Here is a 17,685-nt window from a genome sequence, read left to right on the forward strand (position 1 = left end):
AGTAGGATAAAAAATGCACGAAAGTTGGTTGGATATGGTGATTGACTTGCCATGGAAAATACCAACAAACAAAATGTAAAGTTGGTGTGATGTTTTAGGTCAATTTTAAAGTTCATGGAAAATATCAAAATTTGACCAAAGTTCATGATTTTAGGGACCATTATCCCTTTTTTATTCTTGGAATTTTTATTCAAAATTTTAAAGAATGAATAGGAAAGATTGCTAAATAAATAAATATGGACTATTTCTATATTTTGTTTTGGGAGGGGGGCGAAATGTTTTGAAGAAAATAAGTATATTTTCTGTTTCCTTTATTCTCCTATTTATATTAAGTCACTTATTGGGTCCAGATAAGGATCTATGGAAAGTTTTGGATATGACATCCCTCAACTAGCTTTTTACTAATTAAATTGAACCCACAATTTAATATAAGCTTATATTTGAATATTACGAGCAACCACTATGGAAGTAATATTGTACTGCCCATCCAAATCCGAAATTATAAATAATCCGGGTTTCCATTGTTTGTCATTCATTTCCCGCGCTTAAGATGTAAACATCCATTAATTAATTAGTGTCTGCTATATACTTAATTAATTAACATCTTATTAATTTCAAGAGTGGACTTAGCAAGAAACACTTATTTATTATTCATAGAGTAATCAAACTCCAACTAGCTAGGTTCCAAATAATAAAGCCTTATTTCGAGCTCCTCTTGAGGACGTTATCAAACGAGACTCACCTCGCGCACGATTCAACATAATAGCAATCATAGCACCGCTAGATATTAATCACCACTACCCAATATACCTGGATGATTGGGTTGTGAAAAAACCCCACCATTTGGTAAATCAAAGTAGTGCATAATCAAATACCTTATGCTCAATATTAATGTACATTGATTAAGAAATAATTATCAAGACCTCGTCTTTCAGTAGATAGCATAAAGACTTGTCTCGCTGTTAGATTCAATTCAGTGCTCTACTACATGAATGTCATCTTATTTCATTAAGGCTTAGAAATATGCAGACTTCATTACAATCTTTCACGATAGGTAGTCTAAGCCTATCTGAGTTGTGAAATTATTGTTTTTCTTTGTTCAGAACTGACCGTGTTACCTTAAAGTGGACGACGCCTACAACCGGTCTACTAAAACAAAGACTTAGACTTTGTTAAGTTACTTATACATTTAAACATGCAATAAACATCCATTAAATGTAAAACATAACAACATTACTACAAAAACAATCTGTTTTATTCCTTGGAAAATAAAATAAGAGTTTTTACAGTATTCAATAACTCGAAAGGTGATTTCTAGTATACAAACTCTAACAATATGTAAAATCATTATGACGATAAAGATTTATTATTACTCCCTCCGTCCACAAACAATAGATCTATTATAGTTCGGCACGAGTTTTAATGTAGAATTGGTAAAGTAAGAGAGATGAGAAGAAAAAGTAGGTAAAGTAAGAGAGATAGGGAGAAAAAGTGAGTAAAGTATGAGAGATAAACTTTTTATTTTTAGAAAGTGATCTATTTTTTGTGGACGTCCCAAAATGACAAAAGTGATCTATTTTTTGTGGACGGAGGAAGTATAATAGAATTGCATCATTTAAAACTACTACTCCCTCCGTCCTAGCCTAAGTGAGATTTATTCCATTTTGGTACGTCCCAACCTAATTGAGACGTTTTTTTTTTGGCAACAATCAACTAACTCCTCTCACCTACTTTATTCTCTCATCTCTCCTACTTTATCCTCTCTCTTAGTTTATTCCTTCTTTTTCTTTCTTACTTTATTATTTCTCTTACTTTATTCTCTTTCTCTTTCTTACTTTACTCTCTCTCTTAGAGCATCTCCAACGTCGGACGTCCCAGCGGGCCTTGGACCGGCGTGTTCGACGTCCGTCGGGGACGTCCGCCACTAGGTGCGGTAGGGATGGTGTCACGCCCGCATTTTCTAAGGATAGAAAATACGGTTGATCGCGACTAGGGGAGGGTTAAAGAAGCGAGAAAGAAAGGGGAAAATAACGAAACTCGACCATAGCTCAAAATAAATGGAATAGCTCGAATAAAATCAGAGTATTATCTCAACAATCAACAACTCCAAATGAAACTATCTTAACGATACACGAACTTAAAAGAAACAACATTCAGCGGAAGCATTCGAGAGAAGAATAATATTATGTACGAAGACATAATATATTCAGAACATTTAAAAGCAAACACAAATCTTCACCAGCTCTACTCAATACCCACCGCGCTCGTCAGAGCTCAACCTGCACATTTTAAAAAAAAAATGCAGGGCTGAGTACTTGATGCGCTCAGTGGACTCATGCCGAAAACATTTTATAAAAAGTATTTATCATGACACCATTGAGTGCCCTCAGGGTTCTAACTTTAAAAATACCCGAGACACTAAACTCATTTCCATTGTAAAATTCGACTTCAGTCATTTTCCCATAGATGTCTACCATATCTGATCCATTGATGACAAGGAATGTGGCCACATTCCAAGTCACTAGACCGGCCGACCCAAAAGACGGCTCACGATCCCCATTGGTGTACACTAGCCTGAGTAGAGACTCACTCCCTAGTCATACCCGAATTCGATTATCCATAGATGGCAAAAGCCACAACAGATAGGTTCCATAGATAAAACAAAACACGGCATGACAAATATTCATTTTCACATAAAAATATACTTAGGGCATTGCCCTTATTTAAAAAGAAAGCTCACCTTGTTCTCTTAAATCCTCAACTCGTCTTTCTGTTCCGTTCTCAAATAGCTTGCAAAAATTCACCCTTTTTATGGAAGAACATAATATGCAAAAATTAGACTTTGCAAAAAGAACTTAATTTAAAAACGATGCATGCATCCTACGTGTGTGTGCTCAAATTATTCTTCGTTCTTTCACAGAGTTGAACATATATATTCTCGCACAATCAGTCCAACGCCTACTCGAAATTATTTCATTAGCCCAGCAGAAGTTACTAAACACAAACTAGCTACAAAACGATTTTAAACAGAAACTTTCCAACCCTATTTGTTTAATCTAAGAGGCTCAACTCATGAAATTTAGATGGCCTAATAGATAAATGAAACTTGCAAAAGGAAAAGAAAGAAAAGTAATTAAAAGACTAAAGCTAAATCTCCCTGCCGTCATGTATATACTCCCTATCCATTGCAAAACAATTAAAAGAAAGAAAAGTAATACTGCAAACTCCCGGCCATCACAAACGCATTTGTCTCACTCTTTTCTTATACCTCACACCCCAAAATCTCTCTCCTACACTACGGCCGCCGCCGTTTCTTACCAAAATTCACGACGACTTCAGCGTCGCTGCTTCTGTCACGCCGTCTCCATCACGCTGCAATCCAGCCGCTGCCCGTGAGACCAATCGATGATGTCCGCCTCCCCCTTTTCCCCTTTAATTCTTCTAAATATCTTTATTTAAATTCTATTTGTTCTGGCAGGGGTTCATGTTGAATTAGTTTCAAACAAAAGGGCCAAAGATTATATCTTGGGAGCAATTACAGATTATTTAAGGAATTATTCAACAAGTTTCAAGGATGAACTAAATTCTCGTGAAGGAACTACCGTGAATGATATGCCGTGGAATTAGGGAAAAGAAAATACCTTTGCTGCAAGGAGGGAACTTAAAATTTGTAGGAAAACAACTTGATGAAACTCTCGGCTCTCCCTCACTCCATCTATTTCTTCTCAACTTGTGGAAGGGTAGAAATCTGCAGTAGATTGGTGGCTTCTCTCTCAGATTTTTAGATGTGGTAGAATCGTGAATTCGTGGGATATGTGTAGGCAAAACTGATAGATATGGTTGGCGGATAGATATAACAAATTTTATAAAGATTGTTTTGTTTGTTGGAGAGATTTTAGGGAGTGGAGATGTTGATGAAACCGTGAGAAGAAAAAAACGGTTCCAAATAAAATTGGGCTGCAAAGAAATAAAGACTTGGTTCTGGGCCTCAAAATGCATTCAAACTAATTTAATGAATTGGGCTTGCAAAAGAATTATTTTCTAAGTCTATATGTAAATTCATTTTCCATCGTCGAAAACACATGTCTCGTTCTTTGGTTTTCCATTCACATCTTTCTCATTGGTCGTAAGTCGAGTCCTTCAAACGTTTATAGAACTTGGGTTTTAATAAAATAAAAAAATTGTACAAAAGATGTCTTTGAGAACAAATAAACAGGTAGAAAAAGTCGGGATGTTACAGATGGACGCGGACGTCCGTAGCGGACAAGGGAGATCCGCGGCATTCGCGGGACGTCCGTCGCGACGGCAGGCGAACGTCCGCCATTGTGGCATACCGACGGACGTCCGCGGCGGACGTCCCGATGCGATTTTTAATTTTTTTTATATTTTTTTTTACAAACTCTATATATACGGCTCGTTGAACTTTATTTCATTCGCACCACTTGTGTTAACAAGTTTCTCTCTCTCTACGTTTCTATTATTATTATGGCAAGTGGTAGTGGTGGTGGTGGTGGTGGTGGTGGTAGTGGTGCGGGTGGTAGCGGTGCTGGTGACTAGCGCCAGATCGTTAGGGATGGGCCGCGGGCTGTTACGTCTAGGGAGATAAATCGGGTGTTACAAGCGGCCATGAAGCAACAACAACAGTCGGCGGTACCTCGACCCATCCGTCGTCGAACTACAGTACCTCGGGACCGCATCGCTGCACACCATCGGTTGTACGCGGACTATTTTGCTCCGGAGCCACGGTATGGGGACAACTTATTCCCCCGACGTTTTAGGATGAGTCATCCTATGTTTCTTCGTATAGTTAGCGCTTTAGAGCGTCGATACGAATATTTCAGGATGAGAGAGGATGCGGTTGGTAAACCCGGCTACACGCCCATTCAGAAGTGCACTGCCGCAATCAGGCAGCTGGCATACGGAGGTGCGGCCGACATGTTCGACGAGTACCTCCACATCGGCGAGTCGACTGCCCGCGAATGTCTGGAGTTTTTTTGTCAAGGCGTTAGGGAGATATTCGGGGATACCTCTTCGGAAGCCTACCCCCCAAGACTGCCAGGATTTGATGACTATGCACGGGAGTCAGCATGGGTTTCCGAGAATGTTGGGCAGCATAGACTGTATGCATTGGGAATGGAAGAACTGCCCATCCGCCTGGAAAGGGTTGTACACAACCGGTTTCAAGAGCAAGAATCCCACGATTGTCCCTAAGGCGGTAGCTGACTACTGGATGTGGATTTGGCATGCATATTTTGGATTAGCCGGTTCGAACAGCGACATCAATGTCCTGCAGTCGTCCCCCCTTTTGAACGACCAAGAACTTGGTGTTGGTCCGGCTGTCAGTTTCGTCGCCAACGGCAACCAGCACAACATGGGTTACTATTTGGCAGATGAGATTTATCCTATGTGGCCCGTCTTCGTGAAGACGATCAGATGCGCAACAGAAGATAGGAAGAATATATTGCGAGTCGTCAGGAGGCAGCGCGCAAGGATGTGGAGCGGGCATTTGGTGTGCTCCAGAGTCGATGGGAGGTATGGAAGGGTCCATCGCGGTTGTGGTATATGGACGGGATCGTTGATGTCATGTACGCATGTATTATCATGCACAACATGATTGTCAAAGATGAAGGTCCATCACTGATTCATTGGGCCAATGACGATGATGATGGTGCCGGCCCAAGCCACGGTGTGGCCACCCCTAGTGGACGTATGGGGGTTACACCATGAAGGGGCCGAACGGGTGCGTGCGTTTGCCGACATGCGCCAACGACAAGCCCATATTCAACTCCGGAACGATATAATTGAAGAGCTATGGTTGCGTCGGGTCATTGTTGATATGTCCACTTTGTTAATTTGTTTAAGTTGTTTGTTTTTTGTTGTTGTTGCTTTTTTTTTAATCTAATGAAATTATTTTTGCACTTTGTCTGTCCGTATGTGATAGGAAATTTTAATTTCGTAAATTGTTTAATTCCATAAATTGTTTAATTTGGTGAATTTGTGAATTTTTTTTATTGCGGAAAGTCCGCGCGGGAAGTCCATGTGATGTACGCAACTGTGCAGTGGGATGTCCTTATGACGTGGCAGTGCTGTGGGAGGTTCTTATGACATGGCAGGAGGTGTTTTTGGAAAGTCCGTCGGGAAGGGCAAGGGACATCCGCCCCCACTGGAGATGCTCTTACTTTACTATCAATAATTTAATTCACTAAACCCCACTACCTAAATTCTTGTGGCAAAATAGAAACGTATCGCTTAGGCCGGGCGGAGGGAGTATTATTCTTTTCTGTCCCACAACATTGGTCATGTTTTGACTCGAAACGAGTTTTTAGAAATGTACAGTAATAGAAAATAAGTTTAAAATATTAATGGAATATGAGTCTTGTTTTTATATACTTATTATTTTTTATAATAAAAGGTGAATAAAAATAAATTAGTAAAATGTGAGGTCCACTATAAAAAAAGGTAATAACAATGAGATAGATGGATATCTATCTATACTACTTAAAAGTGACAGTTTGTTAAAATTACTATAACACCCTTTTTGGAGGGAAAATGAGAAACTGATGTGTAATTATTTCTTTTTAATTGTTATTGAGTTTTTTAATAAAATTGTGCAGATTCTAAACAAAAAGAGAGAGGAAGACACGTCAGACATAGAGGCACAAATATGATTGGACAAAAAATTGGTCCAATGAAACATTAGCTTCTAAGAAGATGGAACATTTGTATAAACACACCATTAACTGAATAGTGAATGTGCATTTTTTGGACTGATTTTTTTTATTTTTGATTGTTGATTGCAGAACTGCAGAGCTCTTGGAATCAGGCAATAGCTCTGACGGTGTCGGCGGCTAGGCAGTGCAAACGATAGCTCCGAACATAGAGAAAGAGAGATGGAGGCTGAACATTTGTGTAGGATTTGTAGGATTATTAATTATGAATTTATGTACATATTGTTTGGGCTTCAGTTAGGCCTTTTTAGGAGTAAAGTGGGTTTAGTGGGTTGGATCTAATGGAGGATTTTAGATTTAAATAATTTGTAATTGTAAATTTTTATTTAAATAGAATTTTAGTTTGGCTGTTGGGTTCTATTATTATGTATTTTAAATTTTTATGTTCAATGGCTTTGTAAATATATTTTTTAAAATTAATTTTTTTATTAACTAATTAAATTTATATATAATTAGTATTGAAGTTATGACAATATAAGTTTAATATTAAATTTGTAATATTAAAAAATAAATATATTGAGGTAGACAAATGATAATATGGTGTCGTGTTAGATTAATTATGAAAATAAACATAATATATTTAGAAGAAATATGTTAGTTGAAACACCTTATTTAGTTACGGTATAAATATTTTTCTAAGTATATTATGAATTGAGGAAATACCCTATTTAAAATAATTTATTTTAGTAACAAGGTTTCGATATTCACTATGTGTTACTCCCTCCGTCCCGTCTCAAGTGAGGCACTTCTTTTGGGCACAGGATTTTAGGTAGTGTTGTTTAGTGTGGTAAGAGGGATTGGTAATAAAGTAGATTAAGTGATGTGATAGATTATTTTTAAACTTTTATTTTACTCTATATATTGGTTCATTTAAAATTATATAGTGGTAATTTTAATTTTAATAATTTAATTTAAAATTTTGAATGCTCTAAATTTACTGATTATAAATCCAAAATTAATTACACCACTTAGCACTCTAAAACTCAAAAATAATCATATGAAATGATGAATTACTTGCAATATTTTAAATTCAGCTATTGTTTTTATGCAACTTGTACTCCAAAACTCAGAATAAAAAATGGAATGATGGATAACAATATTTTTAAATGAGCTGCATGGTTTTTACAGCGCCTATACTCCAAATTCCAAAACTCAATTTAAAGACTGAAATGATTGGCGGCAGATTTGACTTTATTTACGGCAAAAATGGGCGCCACTTTCCCCTCCAAGTTTGAATTTGGTTTTTCCAGAACTCAGATCTGGTTTGAATTCAAGCACAACCTGCCCGCTTCTACTGGAAATTTGTAGCTCAGCCCGCCTGTCTGGGTGTGGTCGCCGGAATGAGGGAGATTGTGGGTTTATCCACCCACCTTCGGGTGGTCGCCGGAAAATATGAAGATAGATGAGAGAGAAGGGTTGGGATGGGGGTGGTCGCCGGAAAATATGGCTTAAAGATGAGAGAGAAGGGTTGGGGTGGGGGTGGTCGCCGGAAAATATGGAAGAAAGATGAGAGAGAAGGGTTGGGTTGGGGTTGGGAGAGAGAGAGAGAAGGGTTGAGGTGGGAAGAGAGAGAGACGGTTGATTGAAATTAAAGTTAATGGTAATAAGGGGGTAATTAGATTTGTAATTAGGTGGTCTAATTTAATGCTTAAAATCTCTAATTTTATCTATAAAAGGAAATGAATCATGTTAGTTGGGACAACTCAAAAAGGAAAGTGAATCACTTGAGGTGGGACGGAGGGAGTATTTATTACTCCCTCCGTCCCGGCTAAGATGACACATTGTTTAGTCGGCACGGGGTTTTAGGAGTTATTGGTTAAAGTGTTTAATTGGAGAGAGAGATGGTGGGTATAGTATTAAAGTAGAGAGATAAAGAAAGATGGATATTTTAATAGGAGTGAGAAAAAGTGGTTGAGTGTATTAATTGGAGAGAGAAAATTACCAAAAAAGGAAATGTGTCATCTTAGTTGGGACAAACTAAAAAGGAAAACGTGTCATCTTAAGCGGGACGGAGGGAGTAGTATTATTTAAAATTATTTAATATTTCTTATTTCAATTCCAAATTATTAATTTAATTATATTTCATTGTCTTCGATCCTATCAATATTTTTTTTGTGTGTAGCTAATGTTGGTAGTTCCGTTCAAAGTCTCATAGTTATAAGTGATGTTGTTCTTGATAACACAATTCATGTATTGTAAATAACATTAATTTACATTCGTCGACTTTAAATCAAGATGGAGGTATTTTTTTATTTATGTATCCAGATTCCTAATATGACATCTATTCCTGGAAGTCCTACATTAGTTGGTGTTCTCTGAAGACTCGAAAAGTACTCACTATGCAGAAAAATATACGGGCATATAATTTAATTTGGATTTTTCATCTTTGATTTTTAGTCGCACTTTTTCCTTTATTTGTATTATATATCTTATTTTAACTAACTCATTCTGTCAAAATCAGGTTAAAACCGTTTAAAAATTGATGGAATTATTAGTGTATGACCAATTATGATCCGAGCTGAAATGTTTAGGATGCAAAAATTCAAAAGATAAAGTATAGGACCAAAACCATGAAATGGGTATATGTTCAGGACCAGTTCTGGCCTTTAGTCTTTATTTTATTTTACTCCACTCATATTATAAAATAAATTGTATAAAATCGTTTTTCGAATGTGAAAATATTTCATTTTAGAGTGGATTTGTGGTGCGTTCTTTTGGTTTAGCTGAGATACATTCTGTTGAGTTTTTGAATAACTTAAAGTGTTCAGGTACACCTAATTATGAATTGTTGCTGAAAGTTGGTACTCATGTGATGATGCTAAGGAATATAGATCACTTGAATGGATTATGTAATGGCACAAGATTGCTAATCACACAATTAGGTGATTATGTTTTGGAGGCACAAGTGTTGGCTGGCCATAATGGTGGGTATAAAGTTTTGATCACTCGAATATCTTTAATTTCTTCTGATCCAAGGTTGCCTTGACTGTGTCGTATGCAATGACAATTAACAAAAGTCAAGGTTAATCTTTGGCTCATGTTGGGTAATTCTTACGAAAACTAGTCTTCAGTCATGGACAATTGTTTGTTGATATATCTAGAGTTACGAGTCATGCAGGTCTGAAGAGAGGGAGAAAACCCAAAAAAAGAGTGTTGTTTACAAACCCAAAATATGATGCAGATTCTAGACAGAGTTTGACACTTTTCATTTTTGTCAGTCCACAAAATGTAGATTCTTATTTGTTGTACAAATATTTTTTTGTTGTTGTTTATAATATTACAAATATTTACTACCTCCGTCCCCTAAATTTTTACATACTTTGACCCAGTACGGGTTTTAAGAAATGTAATGGAAAATTAGTTGAAAAAGTTGGTGGGATGTGGGTCCTACTTTTAAAGTATTAGTTTTATAATAAAATGTGAGTATAAATGAGTTAGTGGAATATGAGGTCCACTACCAAAAATAGTAAAAGTGAAGTGTGTCAAATTTTAAGGGACGGACCAAAATGGTAAATTGTGTCAAAATTTGGTGGACGGAGGTAGTATTTTAATTAGTTCTTATCTGTAAATATATTTTTATACTCATTTATTCTATATTCTTTATTTTAAGTTAATATATCTTCATTATTTAAAAATTTTTTATTATGTGTATAGCACATACGTTAACACCGGTAAAAATAAATAACAAACTTCCTGGGGGCAATATAATAATATCGAATTGTGTATATTGTGTTTCTGAGCGGTTGGACACCCGTTTTAGATCTTCTCTTTTTTTAATCTTTCTCTAAGTAATTTTTTGGTCTTTTCTTTTTTTCTAATATTTTCATTAGCTTGCAGATTTTATATTCACAACAATTTTATAAAAGAATTTATTCTCATGCTTTTAGAATGAAACTGTCATCTTCATTTAAGAAATTGTTCTCCGTTCACCATTCCTTTAAAAGAAATTGTCATCTTTTCTGTTACTATGCATTGTTCCCTATTTAAATGTCCAAGTCAATCTAATTATTTTTGCACCACCCTCAAACCTAAAATCCTGAATTCGCACCCGGTGTGTCTAATTTTTGATGAGAAGGAAATTTTTGATGAGGAAATTTTTCGTCGATATTTTTTGTTATGAGAAGGAAATTTTTGATGATTTATGGTGATTCAATAAGTGAATATATTTATAGGAAAAAAAGTTGTTGTATGAAAAAATTAATGGGATGAATGTGTGGGAATAAGAAAGGGCTGGGAATACAAATATATATAACGAAATCAATATGTATCAACTGTATATACCGATTTAAATAATAGTACTTCCTCCGTCCCATAAATATACGTGCACTTTCCATTTTCGTCCATTCCACAAAAATATATGCATTCCATTTTTAAAAAGTTATCAATTTAATAATTTAGGTCTCACTATTCACTAACACTAACTACAAATCTCCTTCTCTTAATTTATCATACCATTCACCTCTTCTCTCTTACTTTACTAATATTGGCTTAATTCTCGTGTCATCTCCATTGCCCATATTTTTATGGGACGTAGGGGGTATAATTTAATATTTTGGATTAAATCCATAAATATATCCATTAATTTTTAAATTATTTATAAATTTATTTATATTTTTTGGGTATAAAGTATACGAAACGCTACGGTATAACTGTATAGTGTACAGAAGTTTGGTATCTGTCATATACGATATATCAAAGTTCAGTACGATATATCGAAATAACGATACGGTCACGATAGTGATATTCCATACTAAAAGTTTGGTATACCATAATTTGATATATACTGAAACTTTCGATACGGTAACGGTATGAAATTCTACCATATCGATATTTTCAGTAACAGTATGAAATTATTCTCTACATCATTAACTTACTTTACTCTCTCTCAATTTTAACTATTTATTACTCCATCCGTCTCTGAAAATTTGTCACCTATTTTCTTTTTCGTCCGTCCGTAAAAATTAGTCACCTTTCACTTTCACCATTTTTTGTAGTGGATCACGTATTCCACTAACTCATTCTCACTCACATTTTATTATAAAACTAATATAAAAAAATAGGACCCACATACCACTAACTTTTTCAACCCACTTTCTATTATATTTCTTAAAATCCGTGCCGGATCAAATGGTGACAAATTATAGGGACGGAGGGAGTATCATTTTTCTAAAATGAATGTTTAAAATGAAACACCTCTACTAAAGTGAACAGAGAGAGTATTTAAACTATTAACCTTATTATACAATTATTATTTAATTTATATTAATATATTACATTTTAAAATAATAGAATGTCTCGTGCATCTTTTGGTGAAATACTACTAGTTAAACTAAAGCAATACACATATATTACTACTACGCTTGGCAATTTTAATTTACGTAGTCAGAACAAATTAAATGATCATATTCTTATGATGTTTAATTCTATGTCAAACATTTAGATGATTATTATTACGTGCAATACATACAATTTATCGAAGAGAAAAAACATTGGTGGGCCTGTTACTCTATATTTGCAAATAATAGTCAGTAGATTTGAAAAGTACATCCATTTTGTTAAGAAGCTTGGAAATGCGCTCAGCATCTTGCAATGCATGGGTTGTCAGTAGGGTCACGTGGGCCTAACATGGCCCATTACACATTTTGCTTGTGAAATTTTTTAAGTCAAATTTCCATCAAAATTTGCAAATAAATCATTTAATAAAAAAATATCAATATAAATTTTACAAGTAAATGATGTCGGTTTAATGAGGTGTGTGTCACATTTAGTTTTGACGAATATTCCATTCGTGAAACATCATACAACAATATTTGATGTATTTATAATTCATACTTTTTAAAATTTATGTGTAAAACTAAAATACAACTTCGTGTATTTAAGTGCAAATAATCTTATTTTCGATTATCAAATAGTTAAAATCAAACTTTAGCATTTATAAAAAAAAAATTGAAACCATATTAGAGAAATTTTCAATAAAAAGTGGAGTGAACTACAAAAATGGTCCCTGGACTATGGGGTTATCTCATAAATGGTCCCTGGACTTTAAACATATCACCAGCAGTCTCTGGACTAAGGGTTAATATAAAAAACGGTCCTTTTGCACTGTTTCAAGACGAAAATGCCCTTTTGAGGGGTTTGGGGGGCTTTGGGCAATTTGGTCTTTTTATACTTTTAACATTTTAAATCTGATATTATTTCAGTTACGTACTAAATTTAATATTATTTCAAAATTATCATTCTTCTTCCCTTTTGTCATCTTTCACTTTGTTTCTTTATTTCAATATTAGATTTTTTACAAAATTAAATTTTAAATTTCAGTCTTTAAATATCAATAAATTTTTTAAATTGTAAAAATTATTAAATAACAAAAATTAATAGTATAAATAATATTTGATAGTGTCTAATATTTAATCAATAAGACATGACAACGCCTTAGTTTTAATCAATATTTAATAGCTTTAATCATAAATAGATCATATAACACGATTTATTTTGAAATAAATATACATCTAATGTAAGACTAATAAAATTTTCATATATTAATTTGAAAACAATCAAAATTACTAGAAAATTTCAACAAAAATACTCCTATATAAAATTTTTAGTCAACTTCATAATATTCTATCACAATAAGATATGATAGTGTCTTATATTTAATCAATAAGATATGACAACGCCTTAGTTTTAATCAATATTTAATAGCTTTAATCATAAATAGATCATATAACACGATTTATTTTGAAATAAATATACATCTAATGTAAGACTAATATAATTTTCATATATTAATTTGAAAACATTCAAAACTACTAGAAAATTTCAACAAAAATACTCCTATATAAATATTTTAGTCAACTTCATAATATTCTATCACAAGCAATTATAACAACCGAACGGAGGCTAAATAGAATAGCTCTTATTTTTCCATCATGATTAATACTCCCTCCGTCCTAAGGAAGATGACCCCTTTCTTGGGCGGCACGGGATTTTATGCAACTTTATTTTGTGTGTTAAATGGAGAGAGTAAAGTAAGAGAGAGAGGATAAAGTAGAGATAAAGGGGTTTCCATTTTAAGTAATGAGTCATCTTGGTTGGGACAAACCAAAAAGGAAAGTGGGTCATCTTTAATGGGACGGAGGGAGTATTATTTTTTCAATTCAGCTGAACATTATATTAAATAACAAAAATTAATAGTTTTAATCAATAGTCCATGAATTAATAGTTTTAATTAAAAAAATTTATTGATATTTAAAAATCAAAATTTAAAAATTTAAAATTTAAAATTTAATTTTATAAATTAAATCTAATATTGAAATAAAGAAACAAAGTGTAGGATGACAAAAGGGAGAATGATAATTTTGAAATAATATCAGATTTAGTACATAACTGAAATAATATCAGATTTAAAATGTTAAAAGTGTAAAAAGATCAAATTGTCAAAACTCTCCAAAACCCCTCAAAAGGGCATTTTCGTCTCAAAACAGTGTAAAAGGACCTTTTTGATATTAACCCTTAGTCCAGGGACTGCTGGTGATATTTTTAAAGTCCAGGGATCATTTTTATGAGATAACCCCATAGTCCAAGGACCATTTTTGTAGTTCACTCTGAAAAGTGGAACCGAAGTCTTAACCAAAACTGAAAACGAAACAAAATATAGCCACTAAATTCCAGACTATTTATTGCTGGATTTGCGTACTGTGGCAATTTTTGTAATATTTACTTGTGCAGGGGTCGGGGAGAAAATATATAGTTTGGGATTAGGCGGTTGATAATTTTTTTCTATTCTTCAAATTTACTTATTTTCAAAATCCTAAATTTATTTTCATAATTAGAATATCATTAAATGCAAGGATTACCAAGGCAAATAAGGTTAGACAGTTCTAGCTTATGCTAATAGCGTTATGTTAAAATGACAACACCTCTTAAAGTGACACCATATCACCGCGTATCCAGCAATATTATAAACGCTACACAACAATCTATAGATTGTTGTATAGCGTGTTGGATATTGTTGGCCGAGAAAATAATGTTGTATACAGTGTTGTATATTGCTGGCCAAGATTTTTGGAATGATGGTATGGTGTTATTTTAAGATGTGTTGTCATTTTAACGCACCCCTATATATATATATATAGGGATGTACTAAAATGACAACACTTTTTATTATGACACCATACCACCATTCTCAACCATAGGATCTGGAAATCGGACCATTGTCATGCTGCCATGTAGCAACTAATTTCAATTAAAAAAAAAATAGAAAAATAGGGTAAATGGTAATTTTGACATTGGTTATTCTCACCCCCACAATTCACGTTTTTTCCTTATTCAACAAATTTTGTTTTAGATTTCTTCCAAAATCTGGTGATGTTATTCCAGATTTCTTCCAGATTTCTCACCCGCCAAAATCGAGAGATGATATTCACGCGATCCAAATCTGGTGATGATATTCCTCAAGTTCATTAATTCCATCTTCAATTGTCAACAATTTAATTCCAATTGCAACAAATTTTATTCAGTTTCAGCATTTTTGGTTCCACAATTTGCAGTTCCATAACTGATCGAAGACGATTCTGCCTTCTTTCAGCTCCATAATTTTCACCCGACTGCAAATTGCAGACGACATGGCAACTGATTCGATTATCAGTTTTGATTTGGATGGGTTTTCCAGAAGGTGAGCAATTATATGTTGTAGACGTTTAATTTTATGTGTTCGATGATTATTGGTCAATTTTGTTAGGTTCTATCTTTCTTTGATTAGAACTTGTTTAGTTGAGTATGTTCCTATTTGTGTTGAGATTACATGTTATTTGCTATGAATTGAGTGTTTTTTTGTTTATGAGCCTACTGATTATTGTTAAAATTCGTTTTAGTTCGCTTTTGATTAAGTTCTTGTGGTCATATATTGTTTTTTACAAGATTGCTGCATTATATGGTACATGTTGCAGTCCACCATATGGTCAATTGCAGTTTCGGGAAACAGTTCTGCAAGCTGATTGGTGTCCATGAAGGAGAAGGTTGTGAAGTTGATGGCGAAACCATTGCGTCGGTGTGGAAAGTGCGGAGAAATGTGTCCCCGTGACTATAAATTTCGGCAGCCAAAAGGAATAAGAGAACACTTAGTTCGTTTTGAAGTACTTGAAGATTGTAGTCGTATTTGTTTTTACCTTACCAGATTGCAAGTTAAAGTCATGAATATTACATTGTTACCACGTAGTGTTTGCAGTTAACATATTACATTATTGAATTTGTTCATGTTGTTGTAACTCGAAATGATTGCAAATTTGTTCTCACTATATTATTTACTATTGCTTTGTGGTGTGCAGTATTATGTGAATTTACATTAGTACTTGCACGATACAATACAATTAATTGGTAATTTTATACTATTGGTCAAACACTGTATTCCTATTAATTGGTTATTGCATCCTAATGAATTCAATTTTGCAAGCGCTATAATTGCAGCGCAATGCTTCACATATTGTAGTACAAAATAGAAAATATTGTTGTTTATTCTTTGACTACCTTAAGCATCCAAAAGTTATAGAATTACAGGATATCAAACAAGTACGAAACAAAGAACATTCAAATTACATCACCAATATTGGCTACACCAAAATAAAACCGACTTGTTTTAAGTAAGAGTAGTTACCAAATCAAAATATCAATCAAATCATCTACACAAAAAACCAATAAAGAAACCAAACTCTATGTTTGAAGAAGAGAAAAAGTTCAATAATTGGTTACTATTTGTGGTAGTTCGTGACCATCTTCTCAACATCTATTAGTCTTTCTCCTCCTCGAAGTACTTTGATGTAATACTCATGACATAGTCAATTACATGAATGCCGTTGTTGTACAATATTGTTGTATTGTACGGTATTTGCCACAAAGCAGCTGGAAGGATTTTGATTTCTTGTTTGTTAGGTAGCATTTCCATTCGCTGACCTTCGTTCCCATATATGTCTCTATATGACATGAAATGCAAATCTCGTAACATAAAACTGCAAGATTTAGTTTAGTAGCAACACATAAGTTAGACACTTGAATATGGGTGCACTTCATATACAATACTAACAATCATTCAACCAATGATGCACATTACAAAACACACGATGCACTGCAATATTGTAAATGATGCACTGTAATATTTGGTGATAAACAATACTGCAATATTGTAAATGATACACTGCAATATATAACTAGCAATACTGCAATATCAGTATCACATATATAACCAGCACAACTCAGTATAGTTTGGGCATGCAACGAAACAAATTTGTAACAACACTATATATGAAACTAGAATTTTCCAAGATGCACATCACAATACACATGAATGGAAGATAGTGTATAATGATGCCCTGCAATATTTGGTGATAAACAATACTGCAATATTGTAAATGATGTACTGCAATGTATAACTAGCAATACTGCAATATAAGTATATCAAATCAATAAAGCAATGCAGCGGAAATAATAAAGCAAGCGAGCAAACAACAACCAACCAAACTACACTATTCTTATATTTGCAAAAGTGTTTTTAATCAAAGTATATTGTTCTTATGCAGATCATGTCACAAAGTACTGCAATATGGTATGAATTAGTATGCAACATTAGCTATGGTTGAGTTTTCCTACCTAAACCACCAGGTCCTCTCCGACTTGACTTGACTCTCCAGATCCAGTCTCAATTATCTCTATTCCACCATCTGAATTTTTGTTCACTTCCTTGTAAGCAATCGTTTATCAAATAGCAAGAATCGTATATCACATAACAAACAACACATAAACCAAAACAATTTTGAAAAATCGTTGAACACAAATTTGAACTAAGATCGTTAATTAGGGTTTCAGAAATCATGAACTACCAAAAACTTTGGAGATAACTACCAAAAATCAACAATCCACCAAGCGAAAACGCGATACAATTGTAGAACTCGCCGCGATACATAGA

At 34.0% G+C, this 17,685-nt stretch overlaps 1 long non-coding RNA gene and 1 pseudogene across 1 annotated transcript; one reads left to right on the forward strand and one right to left on the reverse strand.

Moving 5' to 3' along the window:
- Positions 1 to 2,048: 2,048 nt before the first annotated feature.
- On the reverse strand, positions 2,049 to 3,905 carry LOC125197331 (uncharacterized). The gene is made up of 3 exons (XR_007172046.2): positions 3,642 to 3,905; positions 2,741 to 2,805; positions 2,049 to 2,279 (listed from the first exon to the last, which is right to left on the reverse strand). It is a non-coding gene; the product is annotated as an uncharacterized LOC125197331 (long non-coding RNA).
- A 580-nt stretch (positions 3,906 to 4,485) lies between these two features.
- On the forward strand, positions 4,486 to 5,211 carry LOC148928559 (uncharacterized; annotated as a pseudogene).
- Positions 5,212 to 17,685: the final 12,474 nt, after the last annotated feature.

Source organism: Salvia hispanica, chromosome 4 (genome assembly GCF_029641045.1).
Source record: "Salvia hispanica isolate PSC_SH4W2 chromosome 4, Shi_PSC_v1, whole genome shotgun sequence".
In the NCBI taxonomy this organism is placed as follows: domain Eukaryota; kingdom Viridiplantae; phylum Streptophyta; class Magnoliopsida; order Lamiales; family Lamiaceae; genus Salvia; species Salvia hispanica.